This window comes from Rattus norvegicus, chromosome 7 (assembly GCF_021556685.1).
Source record: "Rattus norvegicus strain SHRSP/BbbUtx chromosome 7, alternate assembly SHRSP_T2T, whole genome shotgun sequence".
Classification (NCBI taxonomy): Eukaryota; Metazoa; Chordata; class Mammalia; order Rodentia; family Muridae; genus Rattus; species Rattus norvegicus.
In genome coordinates, this window is record NC_141540.1 from 57,378,633 (window position 1) to 57,397,322 (window position 18,690).

The window sequence follows — 18,690 nt, forward strand, 5'->3', positions numbered from 1 at the left end:
TTGTTTCTTAGAAGATTGTTGAGTCAGCAGAGATGTTTTTCTCTGATAGACTGTCAGTGTGCTTTCCAGAGTGGTTTCTCCAATTTCATAACCCCTAAACATGCAGAAAAATAGGTATTTTGTATAACTGCCAAGGTTTGATAGCTTCATTCCTTTAAATTCTTGTCAGCCTTATGAAATATAATTCAGTTTAATTCGCCTTTTCCCTATTATGTGACAGGTTGAGTATTATACATATTTATATACCCACTGTGATTATCCTTTATAAATGGCCTGCATTGCAGCTATATATCCTATTTTTTCTGTTGGGTTTCAAAAACATCGTCATTAAAAACTTAGTATATGTGTGTCAGATATATATTATATTATATTATATTATATATTTATATATATTTATACATATTTATACCATTTTTAGTAAGACAGCATCTCACACTATCCTGCCTGGAACTCACTATGTTCCACACACTGACCTAGAAGTCGTAGGAATCTTCTTACCTTAGTTACCTGAGCACTGGGATTGGAGTGCACAAACCAGCAAACATGGAAGAATGTATTTTTGAAGTAAAATCTGTGAATTTTGTTTCCTTTGGCTTTGTGTTGTAATTGGAAAGTCCCTCAAAACACTAATTTGCATTTCATTTGCTGTTTTGTATTATTAACAGATCTGAAATTTGTACACAGATAAGGGGAATAACAATATTCAGCAATCATTGACTAATAATCATTCAAATGTCTCCTTGTTCACTTTGCTTTACAATACAGTCTTCACCGGATCAAATCAAAATATATATGTGAAAGCACTCATCAGTCTTTTACAGATGCTGGTAGTATATTCCACTTGTTATCTGCCATGGATTGAGATAACGTGTAAAAACATTTATTTGGGCTAGGTATTTAGTTCAATGCTAGAGACCCTGGGTTCAATTATACATAACGCCCAGCTCCCCAGTTCCCTTCCAGCCCCATGATATCTAAAATAGAAAACCCACAGGAAGTGTTCTTATTAATGTTGTTGATTAACTCAGTATACCCAAGAGAAAAAATCAATGGGAGAAAAGAAAACCGAATGTCATATGGAAGTGAAATCTTGTAGAAAACTACAAGTTTTTTTTTTTGGAGAGTTTTTTTTAATAGAAACATGAACCCCAATAGATGAGAGTGAGGCCTTGAAGTTCATCATTTCTAAGTGAGTGAAAAGGTGACTTTTATTTACCACCAAGACAATAAATCATTGTACCATCATGTGGGTTGGGGCGGCACAATCTATACGGTCTCCAGACCGTCTTTAATCTCCATTCCTTGGATATGGTCATTTCATCCGAGACTGTTATTCAACTGAACTGAACCATGACCAGCTCATATTTCTCCATCTTTTCTTAGAAGATTCTATAAAAGACCTTGTCTACACCTGCAACTGACTAGCAAAGCATTCATGGCTATCCTAGAGACTTGAAGCAGAGAGATGAATAAGACAGACTTGCTTTTCCTGTCTGAGGTTGTACCCTGGTGAGAAAAAGAGATACTAAACTAATAATCACCTACATAACTAAGTAGTAACAAATGTGACAGCTTTTATAAAAGAGTTACTATATAGTTTACATATTCTGAATTGAAAAGAATCGAATTCAGGGTCTAGGCAGTAGGCTCAGTTTGTAAAATACTTATTGTAAAAGCACGAATGGATCTAAGTTCAGTTCCTAGTATCCCCGTAGAAGCAGGGCATGGCACTGTGTGTATAACTGAGCGTTAGACAGAGGCAGTGACGGACAGACAGACTCTTGCTTGCTGCTTTGCCACACTTGCTGAATCTGCGAGCTCTACGTTCAGTGAGAGACCTTGCTTCAAAGGATAAGGTAGAGAGCAATTGAGGAAAATAACACACGCAAATGCACATGTGTGCATGTGTACATATACACATGCACGCACACAACTCATCAGTACATGGAATTTGAAGTCCAACACTGCTGTATAAGTACAAACGAAACAGATGAATACTGTGTTTACTATGGGATCCCATTTCCAAGATTTTTCACATTTCCTCAAATGTTCCAAGCTATAATGTAAAACCATAAACATCTCAGCACTCAAGCATTTGCATAAGGAATAGTAATCCTATCTAGGGAGTCTGACCTATGTTTGTTTATGCCTGTCTATGGAGGGCAGGGTTATTGAAGGATTCCACAGCAGGGCACAGGATCTGAGACAAGAAGTAGATCAAGTGTCCAGGTGAAGGCTGTAGGGTTGGAGGTAGTACCAAGACAGTGAGGTCATTGTTGGGGGAGGGGGCTACCTGGTATATGCAGGTGTCCTATGTGGGAAAATCCGTCTGAGCATGTCACATAAAAAGATGCTGTCTGTCAACAAAAATATACCATGTTATGCTTCAAATTTTCATGTAAAGAGACTATGAGGCTGGAGCATAGAAAGCAGAGAAGGAGGACAATAGGAATTGTGTTACTTGTCATATTTTTTAGCAGAAGCTCATATAGAGCATGAACTTTAACCCACTCTGATGGGGTAAGAGAGCCTTTGGGATTCACCATATCATTCTTTAACATTTTGACTATTAGAGGGACCTTAGATTTTTCTCAGCTTTTCATGGGTTCGTGTACTCGCGAGGAATTGTTGAGGACTGGTGTCCACTTTGTATCCTTCAGCATACGAGTTATTTCAACACTCCAGGTGTGATATCCTGGTCAAAGGGAAGTGGTGTCATTTTGAGGCACCTGTACAACCATCATGACAATTATGGCTTTCAGTTTCTAGTCTGTTTTATTCTTTAATATAGTCATTCATCCATCGGGATAATTCAAATTCAAAATAACCTTCTTTTTCAGATTCATTCATACTTTTTACAACTGAGTTTATTTGATTGTACATTTTGCCAAACTCATGTTAATTAAATACATTGTGATAAATAATATCCCTCAGAACACTTTTCGGTGCCACTGTTTTATAATTCCGAACGGCCAAGTGAATTGAGTAAACCATTAAGCTTTCCACGTGGAATATCAGCTTCTAGTTTTCTGCCTTTATGTTCTTCCTGGATGTGGTGTACTGTATTGCTTATTCACTGGACATTCTAAGAAATGCTTAATATCTTCTCTCTTGGGTCCAACTGTGTAAGTGCATTTCCACCTTGTTTTCAAACTAGGACAGGGCAGCTGTCCTCAGGGACAGAGTGCTGTCTGCATGTGCCAAGGATTTTTCTGGTCTAACAATTTTACACACAATGGCAGCCTTGTTTCATGTTCAAAAGATTCTCACTTTCATCAGTATTACTTTAAACAATTATTCCTTCTTGGTCATTGTAAGTTCGGGCATCAGTTTTCTAAGTTGCTTCTACCACCATGAAATTAAGAGATGAAACTGTCAGTGAAAGGAAATCTGTTTCTCTTGACAGCCCATTGACTTCCTATCAGTTAAATGGCTGAGGGGACCTTTCCATTTTTATTTCAGTGAAAGTGTTATGACAGTTAACATAGAGCTGTGATACAGAGACGTAAGGTATGATGTGGTCTCTTTTCTTATCACCCCCACCTTCTGTGTGTGTGTGTGTGTGTGTGTGTGTGTGTGTGTGTGCGTGTGAAAGAAAAGAAGGTTAAATCCCTCAGAATTATACCTACAGGCATTGTGGAACTCTGGAGTTGCTGTCCTCATGATTGCAAAACAAATGGTGTTAACACTGAGCCATTTTTCCCAGCCCAAAGTGAGCATGCTTGTGCTTTACTAAGCATTTCAGAGGACAAAACCATTGTTTTACATTATTCTGATGCTTTATTGTCTCCAGTGTTTAAAGTGTTAAAGTATACCACACGTTAGCTATTGTATACTAACACTATAGGCGATTTCTCCATTTGGTCTCCTCAGTAGCTAGACTCCTGCTTTGGGCTAGATGGCATTCCCCAACCCTGTGACCTTAAGGTCCTCCTCATCTACCTTTACTGTTTTTAAGTAGAACCTTGGTATATAGTCCAGGAAGAGAGGTTTTTTATTTCTTTTTTCTTTCTTGTTACTTTCTTTTCTCTTTTATATCCTCCTGTGTCCCTACACCTGCCTCAAATTCATGCATTTTTTTTAAATCCCCATGAGTGATGGGATCATAGGCACACACCACTCATCAAGCTTGGCCTTGCGTTCTTCTTGATGTTGAGGTCATAGCTTGCCATTTACTTATGTGTAAATATCTCACTGTTTATTATTTCTTTATAGCACTTACTATTGAATGAAACACCGTGATTTTTTCTTTTTTAAATTTATTTAATACTTAATAATAATTCTTTGGTTTCCGGGCAAACATCCCCCTCCCCCCTCCCCTTCCTTATGGGTGTTCCCCTCCCAACCCTTTCCCCATTGCCGCCCTCCCCCCAACAGTCTAGTTCACTGGGGGTTCAGTCTTAGCAGGACCCAGGGCTTCCCCTTCCACTGGTGCTCTTTCTAGGATATTCATTGCTACCTATGAGGTCAGAGTCCAGGGTCAGTCCATGTATAGTCTTTAGGTAGTGGCTTAGTCCCTGGAAGCTCTGGTTGCTTGGCATTGTTGTACATATGGGGTCTCGAGCCCCTTCAAGCTCTTCCAGTTCTTTCTCTGATTCCTTCAACGGGGGTCCTATTCTCAGTTCAGTGGTTTGCTGCTGGCATTCGCCTCTGTATTTGCTGTATTCTGGCTGTGTCTCTCAGGAGCGATCTACATCCGGCTCCTGTCAGTCTGCACTTCTTTGCTTCATCCATCTTGTCTAATTGGGTGGCTGTATATGTATGGGCCACATGTGGGGCAGGCTCTGAATGGGTGTTCCTTCAGTCTCTGTTTTAATCTTTGCCTCTCTCTTCCCTGCCAAGGGTATTCTTGTTCCCCTTTTAGAGAAGGAGTGAAGCATTCACATTTTGATCATCCGTCTTGAGTTTCATTTGTTCTAGGCATCTAGGGTAATTCAAGCATTTGGGCTAATAGCCACTTATCAGTGAGTGCATACCATGTATGTCTTTCTGTGATTGGGTTAGCTCACTCAGGATGATATTTTCCAGTTCCAACCATTTGCCTACGAATTTCATAAAGCCGTGAAACACCGTGATTTATTTATGTATTATGCTACACCAAGGAGAAAGTAAATGCTTAAGATGTGTGAATGGCATATTTCATTCTTGTGTTCCTAATATTAAAAGACTATTTCATGTATTATAAGTTCTTAATAAATAAATAGGTGACTGAAAATTATCAAAAAGGTCTTCAGAGCCAGTGAGATGACTGTATTCCCCAACCTACAAGCATAACAAACTGAACTCCATCTCTAGAACCTATGTATGCAGAGGCGGAAGGAGAGAAATGAGGTCACAAAGATGTCCTCTGACCTCCACATCTATGCTGTGGCATGTGCACTCACGTGGACACACATACTGAAAACAAACATTTGTCTTTCAATGTGAAATCAAACAAGGTCATTAAATACTTGTCTAACTTTGATAATTATTAAATCAAAACAACCAATCCATGGGTCTTTGAGTAACCTTGAGCAAGGTCATAGACTTTGTGCTTGTATAAACAACAGGCAATAAATGCAGACCACCGAGAACATCTGGAAAGAGATACACAGTATATACACAGAGGTGCTTGAAGGCACGGACACTTAACAAGGTAGTGAGAAGTTAGGAAGCCAACGCACAAGAATAGAGAAACTCAGAATTAAGCCTCACATTGAGGCAGTATTTGAACAAAAACAATCTGCTAACCCTGAAAATGGTGTTTAAGAGGGTGGTATTTGTGAAGAATAATCTAGGTAAACTTGTAAGACTATTGGAAAAATGATGCATGGGAGTCATTGCCATCCAGACTGAGGAAGACCCGGAAATTCCGGGACCACGTTAGCCACAGCCATAGTTGCATCAGTAAGTACCACAAGCACCCAGGAGGGGAGCGGGAATGCTGGAGGCGAGCATCACCACAGGATCAGCGTTGACAAAAATCCAGGTTACTTCGGGAAAGTTGGTACGAAGCATTACCACTTGAAGAGGAACCAGCCCTTCTGCCCAACTGTCAACCGGGATAAATTATGGACGCTGATCAGCGAGCAGACACGGGTCAATGCAGCAAAAAACAAGACTGGGGCTGCTCCCATCATTGATGCTGTGCGACCAGGCTACTACAAAGCTCTGAGAAAGGGCCAGCTCCTAAGACACCTGTCATCGCGAAGGTCAAGGTCTTTAGAGAAGAGCTGAAGAGAAGATTAAGGGTGACGGAGGTGCCACTTCGGAGGTTAATTAAATGCTGACATTTTAAACAAAGTAAGAGTTAGGATTGGACGATCTGATTCTGTGTTCTGTTGCCACAAACTTCAAATACACAGGTCCTTATTGTTAAAATTATCATGATGCTTATTCAGGCTCTAAAACTCATTTATCGTAGACCATTGAACCTCTGTATCATTTGGGCAATGTCCCTCTAATTCTTCCGTTTTTCAGACCCTGAAACCACCATTCTTTTCTACTTCTGTGATTTTTTTTTTTTTTGGCTACTCTCCAGACTCTAGGAACAAAAAGATCACACGATCTCTTTCTGCATCTAGCTTGTTTCGTTTAGCATCCTATCTTCGATATTAATCATGTGGTGGAACACGCAGGATCTCTCTCTCTCTCTCTCTCTCTCTCTCTCTCTCTCTCTCTCTCTCTCTCTCTGTGTGTGTGTGTGTGTGTGTGTGTCTAGCTTGTTTCATTTAGCACTATTATTTTCCATATTAATCATGTAGTGGAAGATCACAGGATTTGTCCCCTTTTAAGGTGCAATGATACTTCACAGCATGTGTTTGATGTTCTTTCCCTTTTCACTCATGACAGGCAGTTTTGTCATGTGATTGAACTGAAAGTATAGCTGGTGTGAACATGATGATATAGACATAGATATACTGATTTTCTTTTCCTTGAGTGTTCAATCAGAAAAGGGATATCTGGACCATGGGATGATTATCTTTTGAATTTGGGTCTTGTGATGTGAATCTGGCCATCAACTTGCTATGTAGGCCACACCAACCTTGAAGTCAACATCGTTCTTTGCTATTCTCCTTCGTGTTAGGACTGTAGCTATTACAGCATCACGGCTAATTACTATGCTTGCATTTTAAGAAGTTGCTATAATATTTTTCAGAAATGTGTATTTCATAAAAACAATTTTTAAATGTGCGCTTCAATAATCACTTAAAGCTGTCTAATTTCAGTCAATTTTTGTGCACATCTTAGAACAGGTATTTTTTTGACATGATTGGGAGGAATGTACATTAATATAACCACTGTGGAAGACAGTGTCTCAGTCTTATTGCTGGGTACATATCCAAAGGAAATGAAATCAGGTTGCTGAAAATAAATGCACTTTTCTGATTTTTTTCAGCATTATTCATGGTAGTCAACAACAGAAACAATCAATCTAAACATGAGCTTAGATATAAAAGCATAGTAGCAGAATATTTGCCTGGTCTGTACAAGACCAAGGGGTTGATTCCTAGAAGTTCAGAAACCAAAGAAAAAAGAAAAGAAAATGGCACTGGAGAGAGCCATTGGAATATATTTGAACCCTGAATAAAAAAAAAAATCACAGGATCCTGCCGTCTGAAACATCATGGATTGACTTGGAGATCACAAAGTTAAGGGAGATAAGTCGTGTACACACACAAGCAGGTACCTGTGACCTTGGTCATATGTGGAATCCAAACATGTTGGCCTCTCGGAAGTTGAGGGTAGAACAGTAGTCACCAGAGGATGGGGAGTAGAGGGGGATAGCTATGGTTAAGTAGGGGCAGTGGATCTAATGCACATACAGTGGGGTGATCATGAATGACAATGACTTCCTGCACAACTCGAAAAGCTATAAAGGATCTTGGAAGCTGTACTACAAAGAAATGGTAAATGTTTGAGGTAGTTGAGAAGATAAACTGATTTAAATATTATATAACATAAACATGTATTGGAAATTCATATAGTATTTCATAAGTACCATTTTGATCTCAGTTTAAAATGAATTTAATTTAAGCAAGAAGTTGTTAGAAGTCTATTATATTTTACTCTTCCCCACTGTCAACGCATTATTATTGCTGTTATTATTTTCACTGGAATAGAGTTACATCACTCTACCCCTCCTTTTCCTCCCTCCAGTCCCCCTTCGTTACCACAGACCCTTCCCATGTCCCTGCCTCTCAAGTTGATAGAATATTTTCCTTTCATTGTATTTGTTGCACATGAAAATAATGTATGCACATTCATAAATATATTATGGCTCTCCACAGTCTGTTAATCTCTATAGTAATACACAATTATTTTATTTTACACTATGTTCTCATTTCTAAAAATAAAGCCTAGCAAATTAATATGGAATGTGGGTGCTTCATTGGTGCTTTGACTTAATATATTATGTGCATAATATATAATAACATTATATAATATATTAGCATTATATATAATGATTATATATAATATTTTGATTAAGAGAATTTAGGCTAAAGAGAAGAAGTGCATTGAGAATACAGGCTTCCTTCTTACTTCAGTAAGTAGTGTACGTCGGCAGCAACTGTGTCTTTGTATTTTATTTGCCACAACTCACAAAATATTGTTGAGATGATGCTAATGTTTTCCCCACTTTATGGAGATTGCGCTTAAAAATAGGGGAGGTCAAGTCACATTTTCAAGTGTGTACAGCTAAGGGGTGAGGGCGATAAGAATAAAGAAAGTGTGAGGAAATTGAGAATGCCCTTTAGAAATTATGGCTAAGTTTCTGTAATACTCTTAGATTGTCTTTTTCATTTTGGTTTTGATTTAAATGGTGTTAATACTGTATAATAAATGAATCCTTGGGGTTTGCATGTTTACTTAAGTCTAATAAAATTATTAATTTTACCCTTTGTAAGACAATTAAAATGTATGAGTACATGTAAACTTCTGTGTTTCTTTGTTTTGTAGGATTTTTGTCTCATTTCTATATATAACAAACTGAACTCCATCTCCAGAACCTATGTATGCAGAGACGGAAGGACAGAAATGACGTCACAAAGTTGTCCTCTGACCTCCACATCTATGCTGTGGCATGTGCACTCACATGGGCACACATACTGAAAACAAACAAACATTTGTCTTTCAATGTGAAATCAAACAAGGTCATTAAATACTTATCTAACTTTTATAATTATTAAAATTAAAATTAAATTTTACTAAAAATTAAATTAAAATAATTTTATAATTATTCTGTGTTTGTCTTATAGGATTTTTGTTTTATTTCTATGTACGTGTTAGATAGTACATAGTCATTAAAAAGCCAATTTTTAAACTTTAGGCTTAGCTTCTTATATTTACTTTTATCATGGCTTCATCCACTATCTTTTCTTCATCTTGGATCAATTTACTTATGTCTAAAATTTTTTTCTTTCGGGTGGATCTGTTGACAGTTTTTCTTTTCTTTTCTTTTCTTTCTTTCTTTCTTTCTTTCTTTCTTTCTTTCTTTCTTTCTTTCTTACAGAATTAAAATAGCTTTATTTCTTTTTTAAAAACTTTTTATTATGCATTTCTTTACTTACATTTCAAAGGTTATTCCCCTTCCCGGTTGCCTGTCCATAAACCCCCATTCCCTCCCCTGCCCCTCCCCCATACGGGTATTCCCCCTATACGTCCCCCTTATTGCCCTCCCCCATATTCCCCTGCACTGGGGGTCCAACTACGGCAAGACCAAGGGCTTTCCCTTCCACTGGTGCCCCAACAAGGCTATTCTCTGCTACATATGCAGTTGGAGCCCTGGGTCAGTCCAGGTATAGTCTTCAGGTAGTGGTTTAGTCCCTGGAAGCTCTGGTTGGTTGGCATTGTTGTTTTTTTTTTTTTTTTTTTTTTTTCTGATTTGTTTTTTTTTTTTTTTTTTTTTTTATTAACTTGAGTATTTCTTATATACATTTCGAGTGTTATTCCCTTTCCCGGTTTCCGGGCAAACATCCCCCTCCCCCCTCCCCTTCCTTATGGGTGTTCCCCTCCCAACCCTCCCCCCATTGCCGCCCTCCCCCCATAGACTAGTTCACTGTGGGTTCAGTCTTAGCAGGACCCAGGGCTTCCCCTTCCACTGGTGCTCTTACTAGGATATTCATTGCTACCTATGGGGTCAGAGTCCAGGGTCAGTCCATGTATAGTCTTTAGGTAGTGGCTTAGTCCCTGGAAGCTCTGGTTGCTTGGCATTGTTGTACTTTTGGGGTCTCGAGCCCCTTCAAGCTCTTCCAGTTCTTTCTCTGATTCCTTCAATAGGGGACCTATTCTCAGTTCAGTGGTTTGCTGCTGGCATTCGCCTCTATATTTGCTGTATTCTGGCTGTGTCTCTCAGGAGCGATCTACATCCGGCTCCTGTCGGTCTGCACTTCTTTGCTTCATCCATCTTGTCTAATTGGGTGGCTGTATATGTATGGGCCACATGTGGGGCAGGCTCTGAATGGGTGTTCCTTCAGTCTCTGTTTTAATCTTTGCCTCTCCCTTCCCTGCCAAGGGTATTCTTTTTCCTCATTTAAAGAAGGAGTGAAGCATTCACATTTTGATCATCCGTCTTGAGTTTCGTTTGTTCTAGGGATCTAGGGTAATTCAAGCATTTGGGCTAATAGCCACTTATCAATGAGTGCATACCATGTATGTCTTTCTGTGATTGGGTTAGCTCACTCAGGATGATATTTTCCAGTTCCAACCATTTGCCTACGAATTTCATAAACTCGTTGTTTTTGATAGCTGAGTAATATTCCATTGTGTAGATGTACCACATTTTCTGTATCCATTCCTCTGTTGAAGGGCATCTGGGTTCTTTCCAGCTTCTGGCTATTATAAATAAGGCTGCGATGAACATAGTGGAGCACGTGTCTCTTTTATATGTTGAGGCATCTTTTGGGTATATGCCCAAGAGAGGTATAGCTGGATCATCAGGCAGTTCAATGTCCAATTTTCTGAGGAACCTCCAGACTGATTTCCAGAATGGTTTTACCAGTCTGCAATCCCACCAACAATGGAGGAGTGTTCCTCTTTCTCCACATCCTCGCCAGCATCTGCTGTCACCTGAGTTTTTGATCTTAGCCAATCGCACTGGTGTGAGGTGAAATCTCAGGGTTGTTTTGATTTGCATTTCCCTTATGACTAAAGATGTTGAACATTTCTTTAGGTGTTTCTCAGCCATTCGGCATTCCTCAGCTGTGAATTCTTTGTTTAGCTCTGAACCCCATTTTTAATAGGGTTATTTGTTTCCCTGCGGTCTAACTTCTTGAGTTCTTTGTATATTTTGGAAATAAGGCCTCTATCTGTTGTAGGATTGGTAAAGATCTTTTCCCAATCTGTTGGTTGCCGTTTTGTCCTAACCACAGTGTCCTTTGCCTTACAGAAGCTTTGCAGTTTTATGAGATCCCATTTGTCGATTCTTGATCTTAGAGCATAAGCCATTGGTGTTTTGTTCAGGAAATTTTTTCCAGTGCCCATGTGTTCCAGATGCTTCCCTAGTTTTTCTTCTATTAGTTTGAGCGTGTCTGGTTTGATGTGGAGGTCCTTGATCCACTTGGACTTAAGCTTTGTACAGGGTGATAAGGATGGATCGATCTGCATTCTTCTACATGTTGCCCTCCAGTTGAACCAGCACCATTTGCTGAAAATACTATCTTTTTTCCATTGGATGGTTTTGGCTCCTTTGTCAAAAATCAAGTGACCATAGGTGTGTGGGTTCATTTCTGGGTCTTCAATTCTATTCCATTGGTCTATCTGTCTGTCTCTGTACCAATACCATGCAGTTTTTATCACTATTGCTCTGTAATACTGCTTGAGTTCAGGGATAGTGATTCCCCCTGAAGTCCTTTTATTGTTGAGGATAGCTTTAGCTATCCTGGGTTTTTTGTTATTCCAGATGAATTTGCAAATTGTTCTGTCTAACTCTTTGAAGAATTGGATTGGTATTTTGATGGGGATTGCATTGAATCTGTAGATTGCTTTTGGTAAAATGGCCATTTTTACTATATTAATCCTGCCAATCCATGAGCATGGGAGATCTTTCCATCTTCTGCGGTCTTCTTCAATTTCTTTCCTCAGTGTCTTGAAGTTCTTATTGTACAGATCTTTTACTTGCTTGGTTAAAGTCACACCGAGGTACTTTATATTATTTGGGTCTATTATGAAGGGTGTCGTTTCCCTAATTTCTTTCTCGGCTTGTTTCTCTTTTGTATAGAGGAAGGCAACTGATTTATTTGAGTTAATTTTATACCCAGCCACTTTGCTGAAGTTGTTTATCAGCTTTAGTAGTTCTCTGGTGGAACTTTTGGGATCACTTAAATATACTATCATGTCATCTGCAAATAGTGATATTTTGACCTCTTCTTTTCCGATCTGTATCCCTTTGATCTCCTTTTGTTGTCTGATTGCTCTGGCTAGAACTTCAAGAACTATATTGAATAAGTAGGGAGAGAGTGGGCAGCCTTGTCTAGTCCCTGATTTTAGTGGGATTGCTTCAAGTTTCTCTCCATTTAGTTTAATGTTAGCAACTGGTTTGCTGTATATGGCTTTTACTATGTTTAGGTATGGGCCTTGAATTCCTATTCTTTCCAGGGCTTTTATCATGAAGGGGTGTTGAATTTTGTCAAATGCTTTCTCAGCATCTAATGAAATGATCATGTGGTTCTGTTCTTTCAGTTTGTTTATATAATGGATCACGTTGATGGTTTTCCGTATATTAAACCATCCCTGCATGCCTGGGATGAAGCCTACTTGATCATGGTGGATGATTGTTTTGATGTGCTCTTGAATTCGGTTTGCCAGAATTTTATTGAGTATTTTTGCGTCGATATTCATAAGGGAAATTGGTCTGAAGTTCTCTTTCTTTGTTGTGTCTTTGTGTGGTTTAGGTATAAGAGTAATTGTGGCTTCATAGAAGGAATTCGGTAGGGCTCCATCTGTTTCAATTTTGTGGAATAGTTTGGATAATATTGGTATGAGGTCTTCTATGAAGGTTTGATAGAATTCTGCACTAAACCCGTCTGGACCTGGGCTCTTTTTGGTTGGGAGACCTTTAATGACTGCTTCTATTTCCTTAGGAGTTATGGGGTTGTTTAACTGGTTTATCTGTTCCTGATTCAACTTCGATACCTGGTATCTGTCTAGGAAATTGTCCATTTCCTGAAGATTTTCAAATTTTGTTGAATATAGGTTTTTATAGTAAGATCTGATGATTTTTTGAATTTCCTCCGAATCTGTAGTTATGTCTCCCTTTTCATTTCTGATTTTGTTAATTTGGACACACTCTCTGTGTCCTCTCGTTAGTCTGGCTAAGGGTTTATCTATCTTGTTGATTTTCTCAAAGAACCAACTTTTGGTTCTGTTGATTCTTTCTATGGTCCTTTTTGTTTCTACTTGGTTGATTTCAGCTCTGAGTTTGATTATTTCCTGCCTTCTACTCCTCCTGGGTGTATTTGCTTCTTTTTGTTCTAGAGCTTTTAGGTGTGCTGTCAAGCTGCTGACATATGCTCTTTCCTGTTTCTTTCTGCAGGCACTCAGCGCTATGAGTTTTCCTCTTAGCACAGCTTTCATTGTGTCCCATAAGTTTGAGTATGTTGTATCTTCATTTTCATTAAATTCTAAAAAGTTTTTAATTTCTTTCTTTATTTCTTCCTTGACCAGGTTATCATTGAGTAGAGCATTGTTCAATTTCCACGTATATGTGGGCATTCTTCCCTTATTGTTATTGAAGACCAGTTTTAGGCCGTGGTGGTCCGATAGCACGCATGGGATTATTTCTATCTTTCTGTACCTGTTGAGGCCCGTTTTTTGACCAATTATATGGTCAATTTTGGAGAAAGTACCATGAGGAGCTGAGAAGAAGGTATATCCTTTTGCTTTAGGATAGAATGTTCTATAAATATCCGTTAAGTCCATTTGGCTCATGACTTCTCTTAGTCTGTCTACATCACTGTTTAATCTCTGTTTCCATGATCTGTCCATTGATGAGAGTGGGGTGTTGAAATCTCCCACTATTATTGTGTGAGGTGCAATGTGTGTTTTGAGCTTTAGTAAGGTTTCTTTTACATATGTAGGTGCCCTTGTATTTGGGGCATAGATATTTAGGATTGAGAGTTCATCTTGGTTGATTTTTCCTTTGATGAATATGAAGTGTCCTTCCTTATCTTTTTTGATGACTTTTAGTTGGAAATTGATTTTATTTGATATTAGAATGGCTACTCCAGCTTGCTTCTTCTGACCATTTGCTTGGAAAGTTGTTTTCCAGCCTTTCACTCTGAGGTAGTGTCTGTCTTTGTCTCTGAGGTGTGTTTCCTGTAGGCAGCAGAATGCAGGGTCCTCGTTGCGTATCCAGTTTGTTAATCTATGTCTTTTTATTGGGGAGTTGAGGCCATTGATATTGAGAGATATTAAGGAATAGTGATTATTGCTTCCCGTTATATTCATATTTGATGTGAGGTTATGTTTGTGTGCTTTCATTCTCTTTGTTTTGTTGCCAAGACGATTAGTTTCTTGCTTCTTCTAGGGTATAGCTTGCCTCCTTATGTTGGGCTTTACCATTTATTATCCTTTGTAGTGCTGGATTTGTAGAAAGATATTGTGTAAATTTGGTTTTGTCATGGAATATCTTGGTTTCTCCATCAATGTTAATTGAGAGTTTTGCTGGATACAGTAATCTGGGCTGGCATTTGTGTTCTCTTAGGGTCTGTATAACATCAGTCCAGGATCTTCTGGCCTTCATAGTTTCTGGCGAGAAGTCTGGTGTGATTCTGATAGGTCTCCCTTTATATGTTACTTGACCTTTTTCCCTTACTGCTTTTAATATTCTTTCTTTATTTTGTGCGTTTGGTGTTTTGACAATTATGTGACGGGAGGTGTTTCTTTTCTGGTCCAATCTATTTGGAGTTCTGTAGGCTTCCTGTATGTCTATGGGTATCTCTTTTTTTAGGTTAGGGAAGTTTTCTTCTATGATTTTGTTGAAGATATTTACTGGTCCTTTGAGCTGGGAGTCTTCACTCTCTTCTATACCTATTATCCTTAGGTTTGATCTTCTCATTGAGTCCTGGATTTCCTGTATGTTTTGGACCAGTAGGTTTTTCCGCTTTACATTATCTTTGACAGTTGAGTCAGTGATTTCTATGGAATCTTCTGCTCCTGAGATTCTCTCTTCCATCTCTTGTATTCTGTTGGTGAAGCTTGTATCTACAGCTCCTTGTCTCTTCCTTTGGTTTTCTATATCCAGGGTTGTTTCCATGTGTTCTTTCTTGATTGCTTCTATTTCCATTTTTAATTCCTTCAACTGTTTGATTGTGTTTTCCTGGAATTCTTTCAGGGATTTTTGCGATTCCTCTCTGTAGGCTTTTACTTGTTTATTAATGTTTTCCTGTGCTTCCCTAAGTGTGTTCAGGTGTTTCCTGAAGTCCTCCAGCATCATGATCAAATATGATTTTGAAACTAGATCTTGCTTTTCTGGTGTGTTTGGATATTCCATGTTTGTTTTGGTGGGAGAATTGGGCTCCGATGATGGCATGTAGTCTTGGTTTCTGTTGCTTGGGTTCCTGCGCTTGCCTCTCGCCATCAGATTATCTCTAGTGTTACTTTGTTCTGCTATTTCTGACAGTGGCTAGACTGTCCTATAAGCCTGTGTGTCAGGAGTGCTGTAGACCTGTTTTCCTCTCTTTCAGTCAGTTATGGGGACAGAGTGTTCTGCTTTCGGGCGTGTAGTTTTTCCTCTCTACAGGTCTTCAGCTGTTCCTGTGGGCCTGTGTCTTGAGTTCACCAGGCAGCTTTCTTGCAGCAGAAAATTTGGTCTTACCTGTGGTCCCGAGGCTCAGGTTTGCTCGTGGGGTGCTGTCCAGGGGCTCTCTGCAGCGGCAGCAACCAGGAAGACCTGTGCCGCCCCTTCCGGGAGCTTCAGTGCACCAGGGTTCCAGATGGTCTTTGGCTTTTTCCTCTGGCGTCCGAGATGTGTGTGCAGGGAGCAGTCTCTTCTGGTTTCCCAGGCCTGTCTGCCTCTCTGAAGGTTTAGCTCTCCCTCCCACGGGATTTGGGTGCAGAGAACTGTTTATCCGGTCTGTTTCCTTCAGGGTCCGGCGGTGTCTCAGGCACAGGGGTCCTGCCGCTCCTGGGCCCTCCCCCACGGGAGCCCAGAGGCCTTATACAGTTTCCTCTTGGGCCAGGGATGTGGGCAGGGGTGAGCAGTGTTGGTGGTCTCTTCCGCTCTGCAGCCTCAGGAGTGCCCAGCTGACCAGGCCGTTGGGTCTCTCTCTCACCGGGTCTGGGAGGAGAGAGCTGCTGCGGGCCGGGATCCGCGGGTGGCATTGTTGTTTTTATGGGGTTGCAAGCTCCTCCAACTCTTTCAATCCTTCCTCTAATTCCCCTAAGGGGGTCTTCTTCTCAGTTCAGTGGTTTGCTGCTAGCATTGACCTCTGTATTGGACATGCTCTGGATGTGTCTCTCAGGAGAGATCTACATCCGGTCCCTTTCAGCATGCATTTTTTTTTAGCTTCATCAATCTTTTCTAGTTTTGGTGACTGTATATATATAGGCCACATGTGTGTCAGGCTCTGAATGGCCATTCCTTGAGTCGCTGCTCTAAACTTTGCTTCCACATCCCCTCCTATGAATATTTTCCTTCTTTTAAGAAGGAGTGGGAGCAACTGCATTTTGGTCATCCTTCTTCTTGAGCTTCCTGTAGTCTGTAGACTGCATCTTGGGTAATTTGAGCTTTTTGGCTAATATCAATGAGTGCATATCATGTGTGTTTTTCTTGTGATTGGGTTACCTCACTCAGGATGATATTTTCTAGTTCATTCCATTTGCCTATGAATTTCATGAAGTCATTGTTTTTGATAGCTGAGTAGTACTCCATTGTGTAGATATACCACATTTTTTTGAATCCATTTCTCTGTTGAAGGGCATCTGGGTTCTTTCCAGCTTCTGGGTATTATTTGTAAGACTGCTATGAAAATAGTGGAGCATGTGTCTTTGTTGTATGTTGGAGCATCTTTTGGGTATATACCCAAGAGAGGTATAGCTGGGTCCTCAGGTAGTGTAATGTCTAATTTTCTGAGGAACCTCCCAACTGATTTCCAGAGTGGATGTACCAGTTTGCAATCCCACCTTTTTCTTAGGTGAGTGTGTGTGTGTGTGTGTGTGTGTTTGTGTGTGCATGCCCAAAGACTTTTAGGCTTACATTTAGTTTCTTCTAATACTTTGAAGACGTCACTTTTATTTCCACAGCATCTACCGTTCCTGCTTATAACCCAGCTGCTGGTCTTGCCATGACTCACTTGAAAGGAGTGTGTGGGCTTTGGCTACATTTGAATATTTTACCTGCCTGTTTTTAGCAGTTTCAATTGGACGTGCCTAGGTGTAGTTACCATCTTATAAATCCTGCTTTCGCTGCAGGAGCAGATCCTGAATGTGTGATTTGATGTTCTCGTCAGGTTTGGAACACTGCCAACCTCACTCTCTTTAAATTATGCTACCGTTTAATTGCCCTGGTCCCTTCCTTGGGTGGGTGGGTGGGTCTTAGCATTAAGTCAGACCTTGTGTGGCATTCCGTATATCACGTGTATTGTTTTCTTCATTTTATTCCTTTTCCCTGTGTGTACTTTGGACTCCATATTTCCTACAGCTTGACAGACTTTCCACTTCATTGATAGTTCCATCGTTTGTGTCTGATGTACACTTAAACTGATGTAGCCATTTATTAGGCTGTCAGCTGAGACTGACAGTGACCAGGGAAATACAAAGTGAATTTTGGTAATTGTTTTTTATTTACAGAACATCTCATGTTACAACAGTGGCTATAATAATCAGCTCACATCGGCTCATCAGTGGATGCTAAAACGAATGGCAGACTGGGGAAAACAATCGTTGTGATGTTGAAGAGTACCATTGCAACAATACTCCAGCGGTTATAGTCCTGCTCACAGGTATATATGAGATCCACAGATTAGACCTGCTGAGTCATCAAAAAATAATAAATAAGAGAAGAAAAGATGACATGAGGTCTGGAGCTGGGGTAAAAAGAATGGGGTCAAAACACATCTTATAGCACCAGTGGAAGGGGAAGCCCTGGGTCCTGCTAAGACTGAACCCCCAGTGAACTAGACTATGGGGGGAGGGCGGCAATGGGGGGAGGGTGGGGAGGGGAACACCCATAAGGAAGGGGAGGGGGGAGGGGGATGTTTGCCCGGAAACCGGGAAAGGGAATAACACTTGAAATGTATATAAGAAATACTCAAGTTAATAAAAAAAACACGTCTTATGAAATTCTCAACATATTAATAAAATATTGTAATAGAAAAGTGATGTCTTGGATTAATCATTAACTACAATGATTAAGATGCAACTTACAGTAAGTTTTGGTGGACACCTTGTCAACAGTGGAACATTTGCATCTTGTATTGCAATGGATCTGATACAACTTAGAGGATTGTATCAGTTGTGTAGTATTCCATTTTTCTTCCCCTTTTCTTTCTCCGCATCTGCCCTCTGACCTCTACATGCTTCCCATGGTGACTTCCCTGGTCTTGGTCCTTGGGGCTAGTGAACTCGCAGGAGGGCAGCTTCCAAATAAACTTACATAGAATAGAATAGAATAGAATAGAATAGAATAGAATAGAATAGAAATAGATTATATTTATGTTTGGTTGAATTAAAAAATGTGAGACTATAACTTGGGATCTACTGTGAGACGAA

General features: G+C 39.8%; 1 pseudogene; it reads left to right on the forward strand.

The window, feature by feature from the left end:
- The window catches only part of Rpl27a-ps2 (ribosomal protein L27a, pseudogene 2), a 32,265-nt pseudogene extending 26,003 nt beyond the window's left edge, over positions 1 to 6,262 (forward strand).
- The last annotated feature ends 12,428 nt before the right edge of the window (positions 6,263 to 18,690 follow it).